Source organism: Phodopus roborovskii, unplaced genomic scaffold, assembly GCF_943737965.1.
Source record: "Phodopus roborovskii unplaced genomic scaffold, PHOROB, whole genome shotgun sequence".
Classification (NCBI taxonomy): Eukaryota; Metazoa; Chordata; class Mammalia; order Rodentia; family Cricetidae; genus Phodopus; species Phodopus roborovskii.
In genome coordinates, this window is record NW_026126511.1 from 2,914,874 (window position 1) to 2,927,793 (window position 12,920).

The following is a 12,920-nucleotide window of genomic DNA, read 5'->3' on the forward strand; positions in this document are numbered from 1 at the left end:
TTAAAACTCTGATGTGTACACACAGGCACACATGCATGTACACATACACACACACACACAAATAAAAAATAAATTAGTCTTTTAAAAACATTAACAAAATTGCTTATAAATGGTAAGAGTTAGGATGGTTCTGTTTTAATTTTTTTTTTTTTTTTCCTTCTGGCACTTTTTTTGAAGCCAGATCTCCTATAGCTCAGGCTGGCCTCAAATTCCCTTTGTTGCTGAGGAGCTGAGTGAGGATGGCTTCAAACTTCTGATCTTCCTGCCTTCACCTCCCGAGCTTCAATGTCTGTGGAGGATTATAGATATGCGCCACCAACATGGATTCTTTGCACTTGTTTTGGTAGTAAAAAATGTAGCTTTTCCACCTCTCCCAGATAAGTTACTTTTTAACAAGGCAGTTCTCATTTGTTACTGAAGAAACCAATAAAACTCACTAGCTTTGTCTTTCTTCATTCCTGAACGGAAGACCCTCTTCACTTAATACTCCTGCCGCCTCGTGGGGGGATGAAATTCAAGTCCAGAGTGGTTAAGCCATTTGGTCAAGGTCACTAGGCTAGGCTGTGACGCAGACAGCCAGGCTCCATAACATGCCATTGACGGAACTTCTTAATCCACTCGGTTCACCCCACATCCTTCCACATGCCCTGCTCACCCACCCATTTCACATGCATAGACCCAGACAGCAGGGTTTCCGAACTGAGTAGCTCCTTCCTGGTCCAGGGGATGAAAATCTGATAAGCGGGGTTGGTTATTTTGTTGTTGTTGTTTGGGGGGGAGGGGTGTCAAGACACGGTTTCTCTGCATAGCACTGGCTGGCCTAGAATTTACCCTGTAGACCAGGCTGGCCTTGAACTCGGAGATCCGCCTGCCTCTGCCACCTGAGCACTGACTGGGATTAAGGAGCACTTTCAAAAAGGAAAGCACCAGGATGTATCCTTTATCACACACACACACACACACACACACACACTTACATTAATGCAGAGATTCTGTGTCTGGGAATCTAACCTAAGAAAACAATAGTAAAGACAGAACTACCCAGGCAAACATATTAAATGGAAGACTGTGTATATTAGCCAAATACTAGAAATCCTCTAACAACTGAGTCTGTAAGAATTAGAAGAGCTATCACCACGAAGGCATTAAGACATACGTTACGGAGGAGTGGGCATCCTGGGGAGATACTGGGGGCTGGTTCCTTTTCATTCACCCCAATCCAGCAGCTTATACTCAGGTATTCATCTCTAATCTGTCCTGGAACTCCTTAAGATGACAACCATTAAATTAAAAGGGAAGCATCCACGACAGCGGGGCTCCGCAGGAAGCAAGGACATGGTTGATATTCTGGACTGTGAGCTGAAGTGGAGGCCGGAGGAGTGCTTGCCTGGCCTTCAAGAAGCCGCAGGTTCAAACCCCAGCACTGCTAAAACCACGTGTGGTGGCACACCTGCTATCCCAGCACTCAGGAGGTGGAGACAGGAGATTCGGAAGTTCAAAGCCACCTGCGGCTGTGTAAGTAGTTCAAGGCCACCCCTCCATACAAAGATACCCTGTCTCAAAATTTAAAGGCAGGGGTGGGTGGGGGTTTGCAAGGGTAAGTTTTGTGTTGTGTAATTTTTAACCACGCTCAAGTTTTGTTTTTCAAAAATACCAAAGCAGAACAATGACCGAGAGGGAGAGGCAAAGAGGGGAAAGCCAGGAAGGTAGCAGAAGACAGGCCATCTCTCTTGACGGCCCCCTCCCTGTCCGTCTGGCTGATATTAACACTCTCTAACTTTAGCGAACTGCTAGAGTCAGGCAAAGACATCCACCCAGCAGTCTGTGCACCAACCAGCACCTGCTGCTGACCAGCTGCCCCCCCACACACACACACACACTGACTTGGAGCCCATCCACTCCTCCCACCCTGCAGGTTTCCCTGAAAGTCAGGAGAGGCAAAGGGCAGGCCCACAGGCGCCCCGCCACGCCCCGCCCCGCCCCACCCCACTATGCTCAAACACTGTCCTTCACTGTGTCTCTGTTTCCTGGTGTACTACACTATCTAGCATTCACCAAGTTTAGGGGGAAATCGATTAACAAATTAAAAGCAATATCCGCAAAGTGCAGTTCTCACCGAGAACTGTCTTTGCCTAAGCTAACTTACCACACCGTGAACAATGGCTATCTGGCCCTTTACCAACCCCTCGCGTTTTGTTGGTTCTGTCAAAGGGCGATGCTGTACACTATGGCCTTCTGGGAGCTTTTGGAATGTGCATGAAATGTGAAACTTTCAGACATTCAGAAATACAAATTCTGAACTCTAGAGTTCTCCTTGCAACTTTCATTAGAGTGTGCTCATCACCCTTTGGGTGCATTTTAAACACCTGGCATGCCCTCTACAGACATCATTTTATTACCAAAACCTCTAAGACATCGAGCCTTTGAAAACATTCTGACATATGACTAGAAAGATAAACAGCTCTTGTGTTCTCTCTCTCTCTCTCTCTCTCTCTCTCTCTCGTGTGTGTGTGTGTGTGTGTGTGTGTGTGTGTGTGTTTGTGTGTGAATCCATTTGAAAGTAACAGATGCAGACGTACAGCCAATCACTTGCTAAATTAAGCACACAAGCAATGTCTTTGCGGCACTGCTAAATCTGTTAACTTGGTTTCATGATAACCCAACTGTTAACATATTGGTCAATTCCCTTCCAGTCTTTTCTCTGTGTATTTGTGTGACACACACACACACACACACACGAAGACATATGCAAGCAGGCATGTGGAGAAAGTTCACTCTCAAGTGTTGATCACCAGCACGGTCCCTCTTGGATTTTGAGACTGTGTCTCTCACTGGCCATATAGACTGTGCCGGAGGACTAGTGACCCCAGGATCCACCTGTTCTGTTCTGTTCTGTTTGTGGTTTGGGGTTTTTTGTAACACAGGTATTGGGGATGGAACTTAGGTCCTCATGGCAGCTACCTGAACATTAAATACATACAATAAACATTCTTGGCTTGGAAAGAAAGGGGGAACCAAGCAGGGTAGTGGACACGTAATCCCAACACTTGGGAGGGAGGCAATGCTGGAAGCCATTGGGCTGCATGAGAGCTTGCGGGGCGGGGCGGGGGCAGGGGGAGGGGAGGAGCGGGGTGGGGGGAGGAGCCAGGACTGCAGGGAATTCCTGTCAGTCACCTCACTCTAACATCACAAAGCTTCCCTTACAGCCCTTGCTTAAATCGCCATAAACAAGACGAACAGGCGAACAGGCGTCAGCACAGCCCAGCCTCACCTGCACACACAGCGGCTGTGAAGTGAGCGAGCCCTGCGTGTGGGAACAGCTGGTCTTCGGGTCTAACCATAGTTACAGGTGCTTTCTCCTGTCTGGATCTGAGTCCCTGCCCCCAGTCTGCACCTTGCCCACCCCATGCCCACCCTCTGCACTCATTGCCTGGTCTTTCCGAGAGACATGCGCCTTACTGAATCCGCATCTCGCTACCTGACAAGACTGACTGACCAGGGAGTTCCAGGGATCCCATCCCGTGCCCCAGCACTAGGCCATGCTCAGATACTTGTGTGGGTTCCCAGGTCTGACCTTAAGTCCTCAAGCTTGCACCGAAGCCATCTCCCTGGCCTCTTTCCTAGGGCTCATAACCGAGGCAGCACCTGCTGAAGTCCTAAAAACGCCCCAAAGATGTCATCACCCCAGGATCACAAACTACTTAGGATTCCAGGGCTCCAGGTGCAGAGGCAAACACCCACATGATAACCACAACTCAGATGCATCCTTCCCGATTGATTGATATCCTACGAATATTCCTAATGCCTCAGACGCAATTTGGCCACATGTCACCTGAAACTTCAGCAGATATGGTAAGTGTGCTGTTTGACTTTTTATGGGTGCCAAATGCCCATAAAAAAAAAAAAAAAAAAAAAAAAAACCTTCCTTTGCTTTTCGGTGCAGGGACTGAGTTCTCCTCCAGGACAAATGACCTAATTAGGCCTGAGCTGCTCAGGCTGAGAGATGAACTAAAACGCTGCTGAATTGGAAGAGGCCAGGTGCTGCGCTGATGCAGGGGATTCACCGGGTGGGGATCAACACTGGGACTAACCCAGGGAGACTGGCTACAGCCCCGACCACTTTCATTTATGAAACCACCAGAATGCACACCCCACCCCACCCCACCCCACCCCCGCCACTCATCCCCTGCACATTTTTCAAAATGTGACTATGCAGCGCGGTGAAGGCATCTTTTTGGCACAATGCACGGGTCCGCCTTGGCTGCTGGGCTGCTGCCAGCGAGATAAAATAGTGAGGATCTGCAGGCGCTCAACCCAGCTTTTGGGAATGCGCTAAATTATCCCACACTCCCTTTGGGCTCCAGACCCCCACCCTACATCTACACAGATGTTCAAGGAGACAGCCTCTCTCCCCCATCTCCCCTTGGAACACATGTCAAGGGCCTGGCAAAACCCTGTACAAAGAAATGCAAAAGTCAGCAGTGTCTAGAAAAGCCAGTGATGAGCTCACTTCCTCCTCTCTCCAGCCCCTCCACTTACAAAATGCAAACATGGAAGCAATCACGCTTGCCCACAGTCTAAAGTAAAGCAGAGTGGACGGGTGAGGGGCCACGGGTCATTTCTCTCCGTTCCTTTATTGGACGCCACCGGGAATACTGGCATCTCCACAGCCCGTGTGCTGGTTTGGGGGCAGCTATGTGATTCTTATTCTTTTCATTACAAGCCTTGGGGAGGTGGAGTTATGGGGGGATTCCGAGGCCTGGAGACCAGAAACCCAGAGCTGCTGGGTTGCCAGTCGGGGACCGGCCAGCCCCACCCACCGCATTACACTTTCAGATCTTGCCCACCCTAACAGCTTCCCCTTCCTCCCACAGCTCCCAGTTCAGTCACCCAGGCTTCTAAGAGCAGGAGCCTCACCCACTCCGTTCAAGGTTAATGAGCACTGGAATTCTCAGGCTTTTCCCCACCCCAAACAGCCAACGGCAAGAGAGAGACAGGGCAGGATTTCCTCCGCCGGAATCCCCAGGGAACATCTTCTCTTTGTTCAACCCAAGAAATGCTCCTCGCTGACATGAGGCTGGCCAACACCCACAGAGAGGGAAGACAGCTGCAGAGAAGAGCCTCTCCAGGGTACAACTGGTATTCCAGACGACGAGGCAGGGACGGGGAGGTGGGGACCCGGCGGGATACAGGTGCTTCCAATGGTGAACCCAAACCCACCCACGAGGAAGGCTGTTTCAAACACACGGGAGTTGGGGTCAGGCACGAAGCAAATGCAATGTTCTGAGCTAACCTATCAACACCTGCAACTTTTGCGTAGATTTTTATTAATCAGCTTGAAAATACACTACAGCTCTTACAGTGAACCTTCAAGTTGCCCCCACCTTATTAGACCCTGATAAAGTCAAGGTGAGCTTCCAACTGAACTTGGCGGATTAACCTCAGGGCTGCGCCGTTTCTTGCGGGGATACCTTGCTTGCACAAAGAAAGCCTGTCTGGGAGGCAGAGAATGGAGCTTGCCAGTAGCTAACCACAGAGGTCTGGAGGTCTGTCCAGACAGACAGGAAGTGAGGAACAGGATTTAAGTGGGGAGAAACAGGAAGTCGCTCTCGTCTGCTGAGACTCTGAGGAGGTGAGGTGCGCCGTGGCTTGCTCCTCCTCTCTGATCTCTCAGAGCGTTTCCCTCTCTATCTGACTCTGCGTTTTTATTACATCTATTAAGAACTCACTTTCCAATTTCTACCACCGAAGCTATGAAAATGGCAGGCGTTGTCTGTCCATTTGTTTCCGAAAGGACGGGGAGAGAGCAGTGGAAGCGAGGGCATACAGAGACGGCAAAGGTGGGTTTGTATCTAATGGCTCTCAGCCCACCAGGCCAGGCCACGCCCCCGCCGCGCCTCCCTGCCCCAGCCCCTGAGGCTCACCTTGGGGCATACATACAAAAGCCGGCTGCATCTCAGAGCTGCCCAGGAGCTACTCACCCTCAAAAAAACCAAAGAGATAAAGACACAAGAAAGAACATGGGGCTGGAAAAGAGGCAAGATATGACAGGAACTGGGAAGAATCTGCTCACTACACCACAGCCCACAGTCTAACCTGCTTCTAGAACACTTGAAGCTTCTCCAGGCTTATCCCAGGCAGGGCTGCTGGAATTATTCTCTGTGAACACACAGTCTCACATCTGAGTTTCCTGTAACAAAAAGACCAGTATTTCCTCCATCGCTTGAGGAAAAAGGGGGGGGAAATCAATAAGACAATCCTGGCTTCGTGGGAAAGACTCAAATCTGATCTTGACAGCTTTAAATCCCTACCCTGACAGACAGAGAAGAATCACACTTGCATGTTTTGCAGAAGAGCATGCAAAATAAGTCAGAATCAGAAAAAAGGGGGGGAGGGAGAAAAAACTAAGAAAGCATGAGTGTTTAATACAGAAGGCCCAGGGAGGGTGACAGAACAGTTAGCCTTGTGTAAGGATGGCTCCTGTTAGGCACAGTTTGTTCAAAAGTCAAAGGAATCAGATGGAAAATCACATTAAGACTGATAGACGGAAACGTTAAAAAGCAGAAGACCCGATACTCAAATAATAGGGATTAGCGGGGGGAATTAAACAAACAAATCGAAAAGTTGACTGGCTGGTTGAAGTCATTTAGGAAAAAAATACACAGAAAAACCAAGCACACATTCACCAGCTTCCCATAATTACAACAAAATGACCAAGACAATTAATTCATAAAGAAGAAAGGTTTATGAAGCTCATGTCTCTGGAGATTTCCATCCCAAGCCTGGGCAATCCCTGGTAGAAGGAGGGCCACTCACATCCCAAGCCAGAAAACAGACAAGAGCTGAGATGGCGTTTCATGTTCCTCTCCCAGGGGCTGCTGGGAAGACCTGAGGAGTTCCCACTAATTCCTGTTCACTCTCTGCGATCAGTGGCTGCGATCAGTGGCTCCCTGAGTGACTATGCCTTTGGGGGCCCTTACCAAAGCATCAAAAAATTCTATCACATGTATTTAATGAGTGTGTAAGAGTGCATGCATGTGTGTGTGCACGTGCGTGTGTGTGCATGTACCTGTGTGTGAATGTGTGTGTACATGTGTGTGCATGTACCTGTGTATGAATGTGTGTGCATATGCAAGTGTTTGCGTGTGGTGCATATGTTTGCGTGTGTACATGTGCCTTGTGTGTTTGTGTGTGCGTGTGTGTGCATGTACCTGTGTATGAATGTTTGTGTGTGTGTGTGAATGCTTGTGTGTGTGCATGTGTGTGTGAATGTATGTGTGCATGTGCCTGTGTGTGAATGTGTGTGCATGTGCCTGTGTATGAATGTTTGTGTGTGTGTGTGTGAATGCTTGTGTGTGTGCATGTGCATGCGTGTGTGAATGTTTGTATGTGTGCATGTGCCTGTGTGTGAATGTGTGTGCATGTGCCTGTGTGTGAATGTGTGTGTGCATGTGTTTGCGTGTGTGCATGTGCCTTGTGTGTTTGTGTGTGCGTGTGTGTGCATGTACCTGTGTGTGAATGTGTTTGTGTGCCTGCGTGTGTGAATGCTTGTGTGTGTGCACGTGCAAGCGTGTGTGAATGTTTGTATGTGTGCATGTGCCTGTGTGTGAATGTGTGTGCATGTGCCTGTGTGTGTTTGTGTGTGCGCGCACACACAAATGCACCCCACGTGAGGCCGGAGGGTAATCTGCAGAAGTTGGTTCTTCCCTTTTTCCAAGTGGATCGTGTGGACTGAACTCGGGTCATCAGGCTGGACAAGGTCCTTTACCCCACTGAGCCTTCTTTCCACCCCACCCCCACAATCTTTTGGTTAATTATTTCTAGGAAAAAATTAGGCTTTTAAGAGCAGTGTCTGTCCATCTGTCTGTCTAGTTCACCCATGAGCAGCTCCACACAATCCCAAAGACACGCGCCAAAGACTGTACTAGAACCACTTAGCGAAGGTGGCGTGTCGACAGGGAGCTCAGTCATGTTAACCTCTTCAGTAGACTTCTATTAGTCATCCTGCTTCCAGATATCCACAGCTCAAAACATTCAACAGTTTACACGCAAAGAAGGGGCTTTTCCATCCCGGGGACATGCAGAAACCGGAGGCCGCAAGAGACAGGGTGCAGGAGCTATGAGCAAGGGGACCCCACCTGGAGTCAGGGAGTTCCCAGGGCAGTCTGAAGCCACCCAGCCCAGAGAGAAGTCCGACCCCATCAGGAAGAGTTCAGCAGACCTCAGGACCAAGGCTCGCTGAGGACAAAGCTGGGGGCCGGAGGATCTGAGGAGTATTGGACACACTGACCAGGGATTTGCTCATCGAGTCAGAACTTTGCTACTGGTTAGCCAAATGTTCCCAACATGAAGAAAAGCAAGACAGCTATGGACTCTGGGAAAAGCCAAAATGGGCAACAAGGAAAATTAGTCACGGTGCGCACACAAGCCACCTGGCTCCTGACACAACTCAGTGGTCACTAGTCACAGCAGAGTCCGTACTGGCAGCCCAGCAATCGATTGGCAGCCTTTATTGTGGAGGGTTGTCCACCATTAGCTGTCATTATTGAAAGTAAAGCCAGGTCGGGGGCCACTCTTTGAACCAATATAGGCTTTAAATGCGAAGACTAACATATACGTGTATATATATAACATATACTAAAAGTGGTGAGTTCTAGAGGAGCATGTGACTTCCTTGTAAAACACCCTCTAAACCTGGCTTGAATCCTAAGTGTCATAAAGAGAAAGCTGTGAGCACAAAGGAGACGATACACCGTAACAGCAACGTCCGGAGCATACCACGCAAATAGCAGACTTTCTTCATATGCAAAGGAACCCCTAACATGAATTATGAAACATATAATCTAATAGAAAAATAGGCAAAGGACAGACAGATTTTTAAAAAAAAAAAAAAAGTGTTGAACAGCTGACAATGTGTACAATACCAACTAGGAAGGAGAAAGAGCTCATACCTGTTATCTCAGCACTGGGCAGCTAAGATGGGAACTGCCACAAGTTCAAAGCCAGCCAGGCTGGACCTGAGGGGTTTCGGGACCATCTGGGACGCAATGTGAAAGTTTTACTCAAAGGAGAAGATAAGGGGGAGAAGAGAGGAGGAGACTGGCATCCGATTGGTCAGATCAGGAAAGGTGAAGCCCCCTGATCGGAACTCACTCCTGTGTGGAGGTGGACGGTGGTAACTTACTTCCCCGTCTTCTTCAGTACTGCCAGCTTGGGTGACCCAAGACCGTGCTGAGGGAAAGAGACAACTGGTTCTTTGTAAAGTCTTATGGAACCCAGCACAAAAGAGTCAGTAACACACACACACACTCACACACACTCATACATACACACACAGACACACTCATACATACATACACTCCCAGACACACACACTAAGACACACAGACACACTCATATATATACACATACACACTCATACACAGACACTTATACACACACTCAGACACACACACTCAAATACACAGACACAATACACACATGCTCATACACACACACTCTCACACACATACACACAGACACACTCAGACACAGACACAGAGATACACACACTCATACACACACACAAACACACACACACCATAGAGGAAGGCAACAATATTTGGATCAAAGTAGACCCTTGGGACAGCACAATGGTTCACGCCTTTAATTACAGTACTTTGAAGGCAGCAGAGGGTGGATCTTTGTGAGTTCAAGGCCAGCCTAAACTACACAGAGAGACCTTGTCTTCAAAAAAACAAAACAGAAAACCCAACAAATCTCAAAAAACCATAGCTCAATTACAGACAGCTTGCTTAGCTTGGCTAAGGCCATGAGTTCAATGCCCAGCACAGCAAAGTGGGTGGGGGGGATAGAATAAAGTGGTGTCATTAGCAGAATGTCTCAAGCTGTATTTCCTCTTATCTACTAGGATGAGGGACTCTCTGATGTTGATGCAAGAGTTTTGTCCTCTCCCTCCCCAGCATCAACATAGTCTTAATTAGCTCTGTTCTAACCAGACACTTGGGCTGGGGAGAGACTCAGCTGGTGAAGTACTTGCCAAGCAGGTCCTGAGTTCAGATCCACAGCACTTATGTAAAAAGGGAATGCTGCAAACCAATAACCCTAGTGCTAGGGAGGTAGAGAGAGGAGGACCCCTGGGGCCCACTGGCCAGTCAGTCTGGCTGAATCTTAGTTCCAGTGTCAGTGACAGACCAATCTTCAAAACAAAACAAAAAGTGGAGTCTAAAAGAAGACACTCAGAAACTGACCATTGACTGACGGGGGACGTCCTTCTGTATATGTGTTTCTCTTACTGGTGGATGAATGAAACACTGTTTGGCCAATAAGGCAGGAAGATAGGTGGGACTAGGAGACGAGGAGAATTCTAGGAAAGATAGGCAGAGAGGGACTTGGAGGAGACGCCATGTAGAGTGTGGGGGGATGGGATAGGACGCTCCAGGTGTTCTCTGGTCAGCTAAGGCCACTAGAACTACACAGATTAATAGAAATGGGTTAAATAATTGAGACAGAGCTAGCCAGTAAGAAGCCCTAGTCATCGGCCAATAGTTTTATAATTAATATAGCGTCCGTGTGTTTATTTGGGGCAAGGTGACTGCGGGACCTGGTGGGAAAGAAACAACAGCAACATTTGTCCTCTACACTCATGTGCACATACATGCATTCACCAGACACACATACGTACACACACACACCCACACACACCCACACACCACAGAGCCCCACTGGGACCTGACCTCCCAGTGCTGGCCTTGCAGTGATATGCCGGAGCACAGTTTACAGGAAGAACATCTGCAGACTGAGAGCTCTGCATTTCACTCTCTGAAAGTCACAGCGTCCTTGAGATGAAGTGCCAGCCCTCATCTGCCCTCGTGCAAAACGGCAGAGGCTTCGCTGGATTGTTCGCTGCCTTTCTGATCATGTTCGTGGCTGGCACAAGACAACAGTCTAAAAGCGCTTGTATACTGTGGATGGTTGTCTGCTATGTCCTGCCTGGAATGTGACTGTCTATGGAAAGTATCTTTAATAAGCTGGATACAGTTTAGCTTGGGGAGGAAGAAAAGGGTAAAACCAAAACAAAACAAAATCTGTCACAGACCATCTGACCTCACCTCTAGCACTTTCTAATTCAGATATTTTGGGACTATCAAGGATATTCACTGACACCTTGTTCTTATCAGCTGATGATCTCAAACAATACAGACATTTACCTATCCAGAGGCATTTACTGATCATCAATGGTGCCACAGCAAGAACGAGAGAGATTCAGAATGTGGCCCTTGCCTAGCAATGTGCGCCAGGCCCTAATTGTCCATGCCCAGAATGTCCAGAACAGTTCAAAAAAAAAAACAAAAAGAGGACTAAAGAGATCTGAAAACTGCTCTGCAAGCCTGAAGACTTGAACTTCAACCTCAGCACCCTGCAACTGTGACCCCAGCACTGGGGAGGGGGAACCAGAGGATCTCTGGAGCTTTCTCAACAGCCAGTGTAGCCAAACCATGCACGATCCATTTCTGGATAGATAGGGTTTGAGCGCTCAGCATGTATACCTGCATGCCAGAGGAGGGTGTCAGATCCTATTATAGATAGCTGTGAGCCAAAGTGAGCTCAGGACGTCTGGAAGAACAGCCAATGCTCTTAACTGCTGAGCCATCTCTCCACCCCCCGAGTGGATATGTCTCTCCACCCCCCCGTGTGTGTGCGTGCGCGTGTGCGCAGGTGTGTACACCCAGACCCTAGCTCTGAAGCGATTCCCCTCAGACAAAAGGTCAGATCAGAGAGGGACATGAAACTGGTAGGGGGGAACTTGTTTCCTAGTAAACAAAAATCTAAGTTCTCTAAAAAGACCAGTAAAGCTCTCGTGGGGGTCACAGCAGGAGGTCTCAGCTCAAGGAGCCGGCCAGATGTGTTACTTTGTTGTTTAATCAAATACAAACTAAGTCTTAACCCTCCAGATTTATTCCTGGGGACCTGCATCTTTTGCTTGTGCACATCTGCAAAAGGCTCCCAGACTCTCCAATCTTTCCATGAGAGCAAAAATGCCCCACCCGCCAATGAGTCCAGAAACACTAACCAATACCCGTCATATACACACAGTCCAGGCGCTCAACTCTCCCCCATGTGGTTCAAATGAATGCTCCTACCTGGTCAGCCAATCGGCACACACACACACACACACACACACACACACACACACACACACACACACCCTGAGCTATTGGTTTTAGTGTTCTGGGGCCCCCGTCCCCATCCTGGGCACCTACAGAGGCTCCAGACGGCAGGATGGCTCATAAAGGTAGCCCACAATTGGGCCATTTACTCCGAATGAAGCTGAGGCCCATAATCATGAGTGTTCAGAGGTCATGCTAAGTTTAATTTCTAAGTCGCCAATGCATGATATCATAGTACCAAACAAGCATTCTCTTTTCCTCTGTCTAAACGGGTATCTGTTTTTAAGCTCTAGAAGCTCCCAGCTTGGAAGATCATAGCTAAAGCAATCTTTGTCAGACTCTGCCATTTACAGAAGCACTTCAGAAGTGAAAGGAACACGCACACACATGCATGCACACACGCATGCACACACACATGCACGCACACACGCGCACACACGCGCACACACACGCATGCACACACATGCATGCACACACATGCATGCACACACATGCATGCACACGCGCGCACACACATGCATGCACACACACGCACACACACACATGCACACACACATGCATGCACACACGCACACACGCACACACTGGAAGGGTTAAGAACACCAGCAATGCAGATCTCCACACCCCAGGCTTTCATAGGCTGAGGTTAATTAAACAGCCCTTGAGGTCAGCTAGGCAGCTCGGCTCTGAGAGGGATGGGGTCCTTTCTCCAGAAACTCTGAATCATAGCCTCCCTTTTGCTCATTCAGC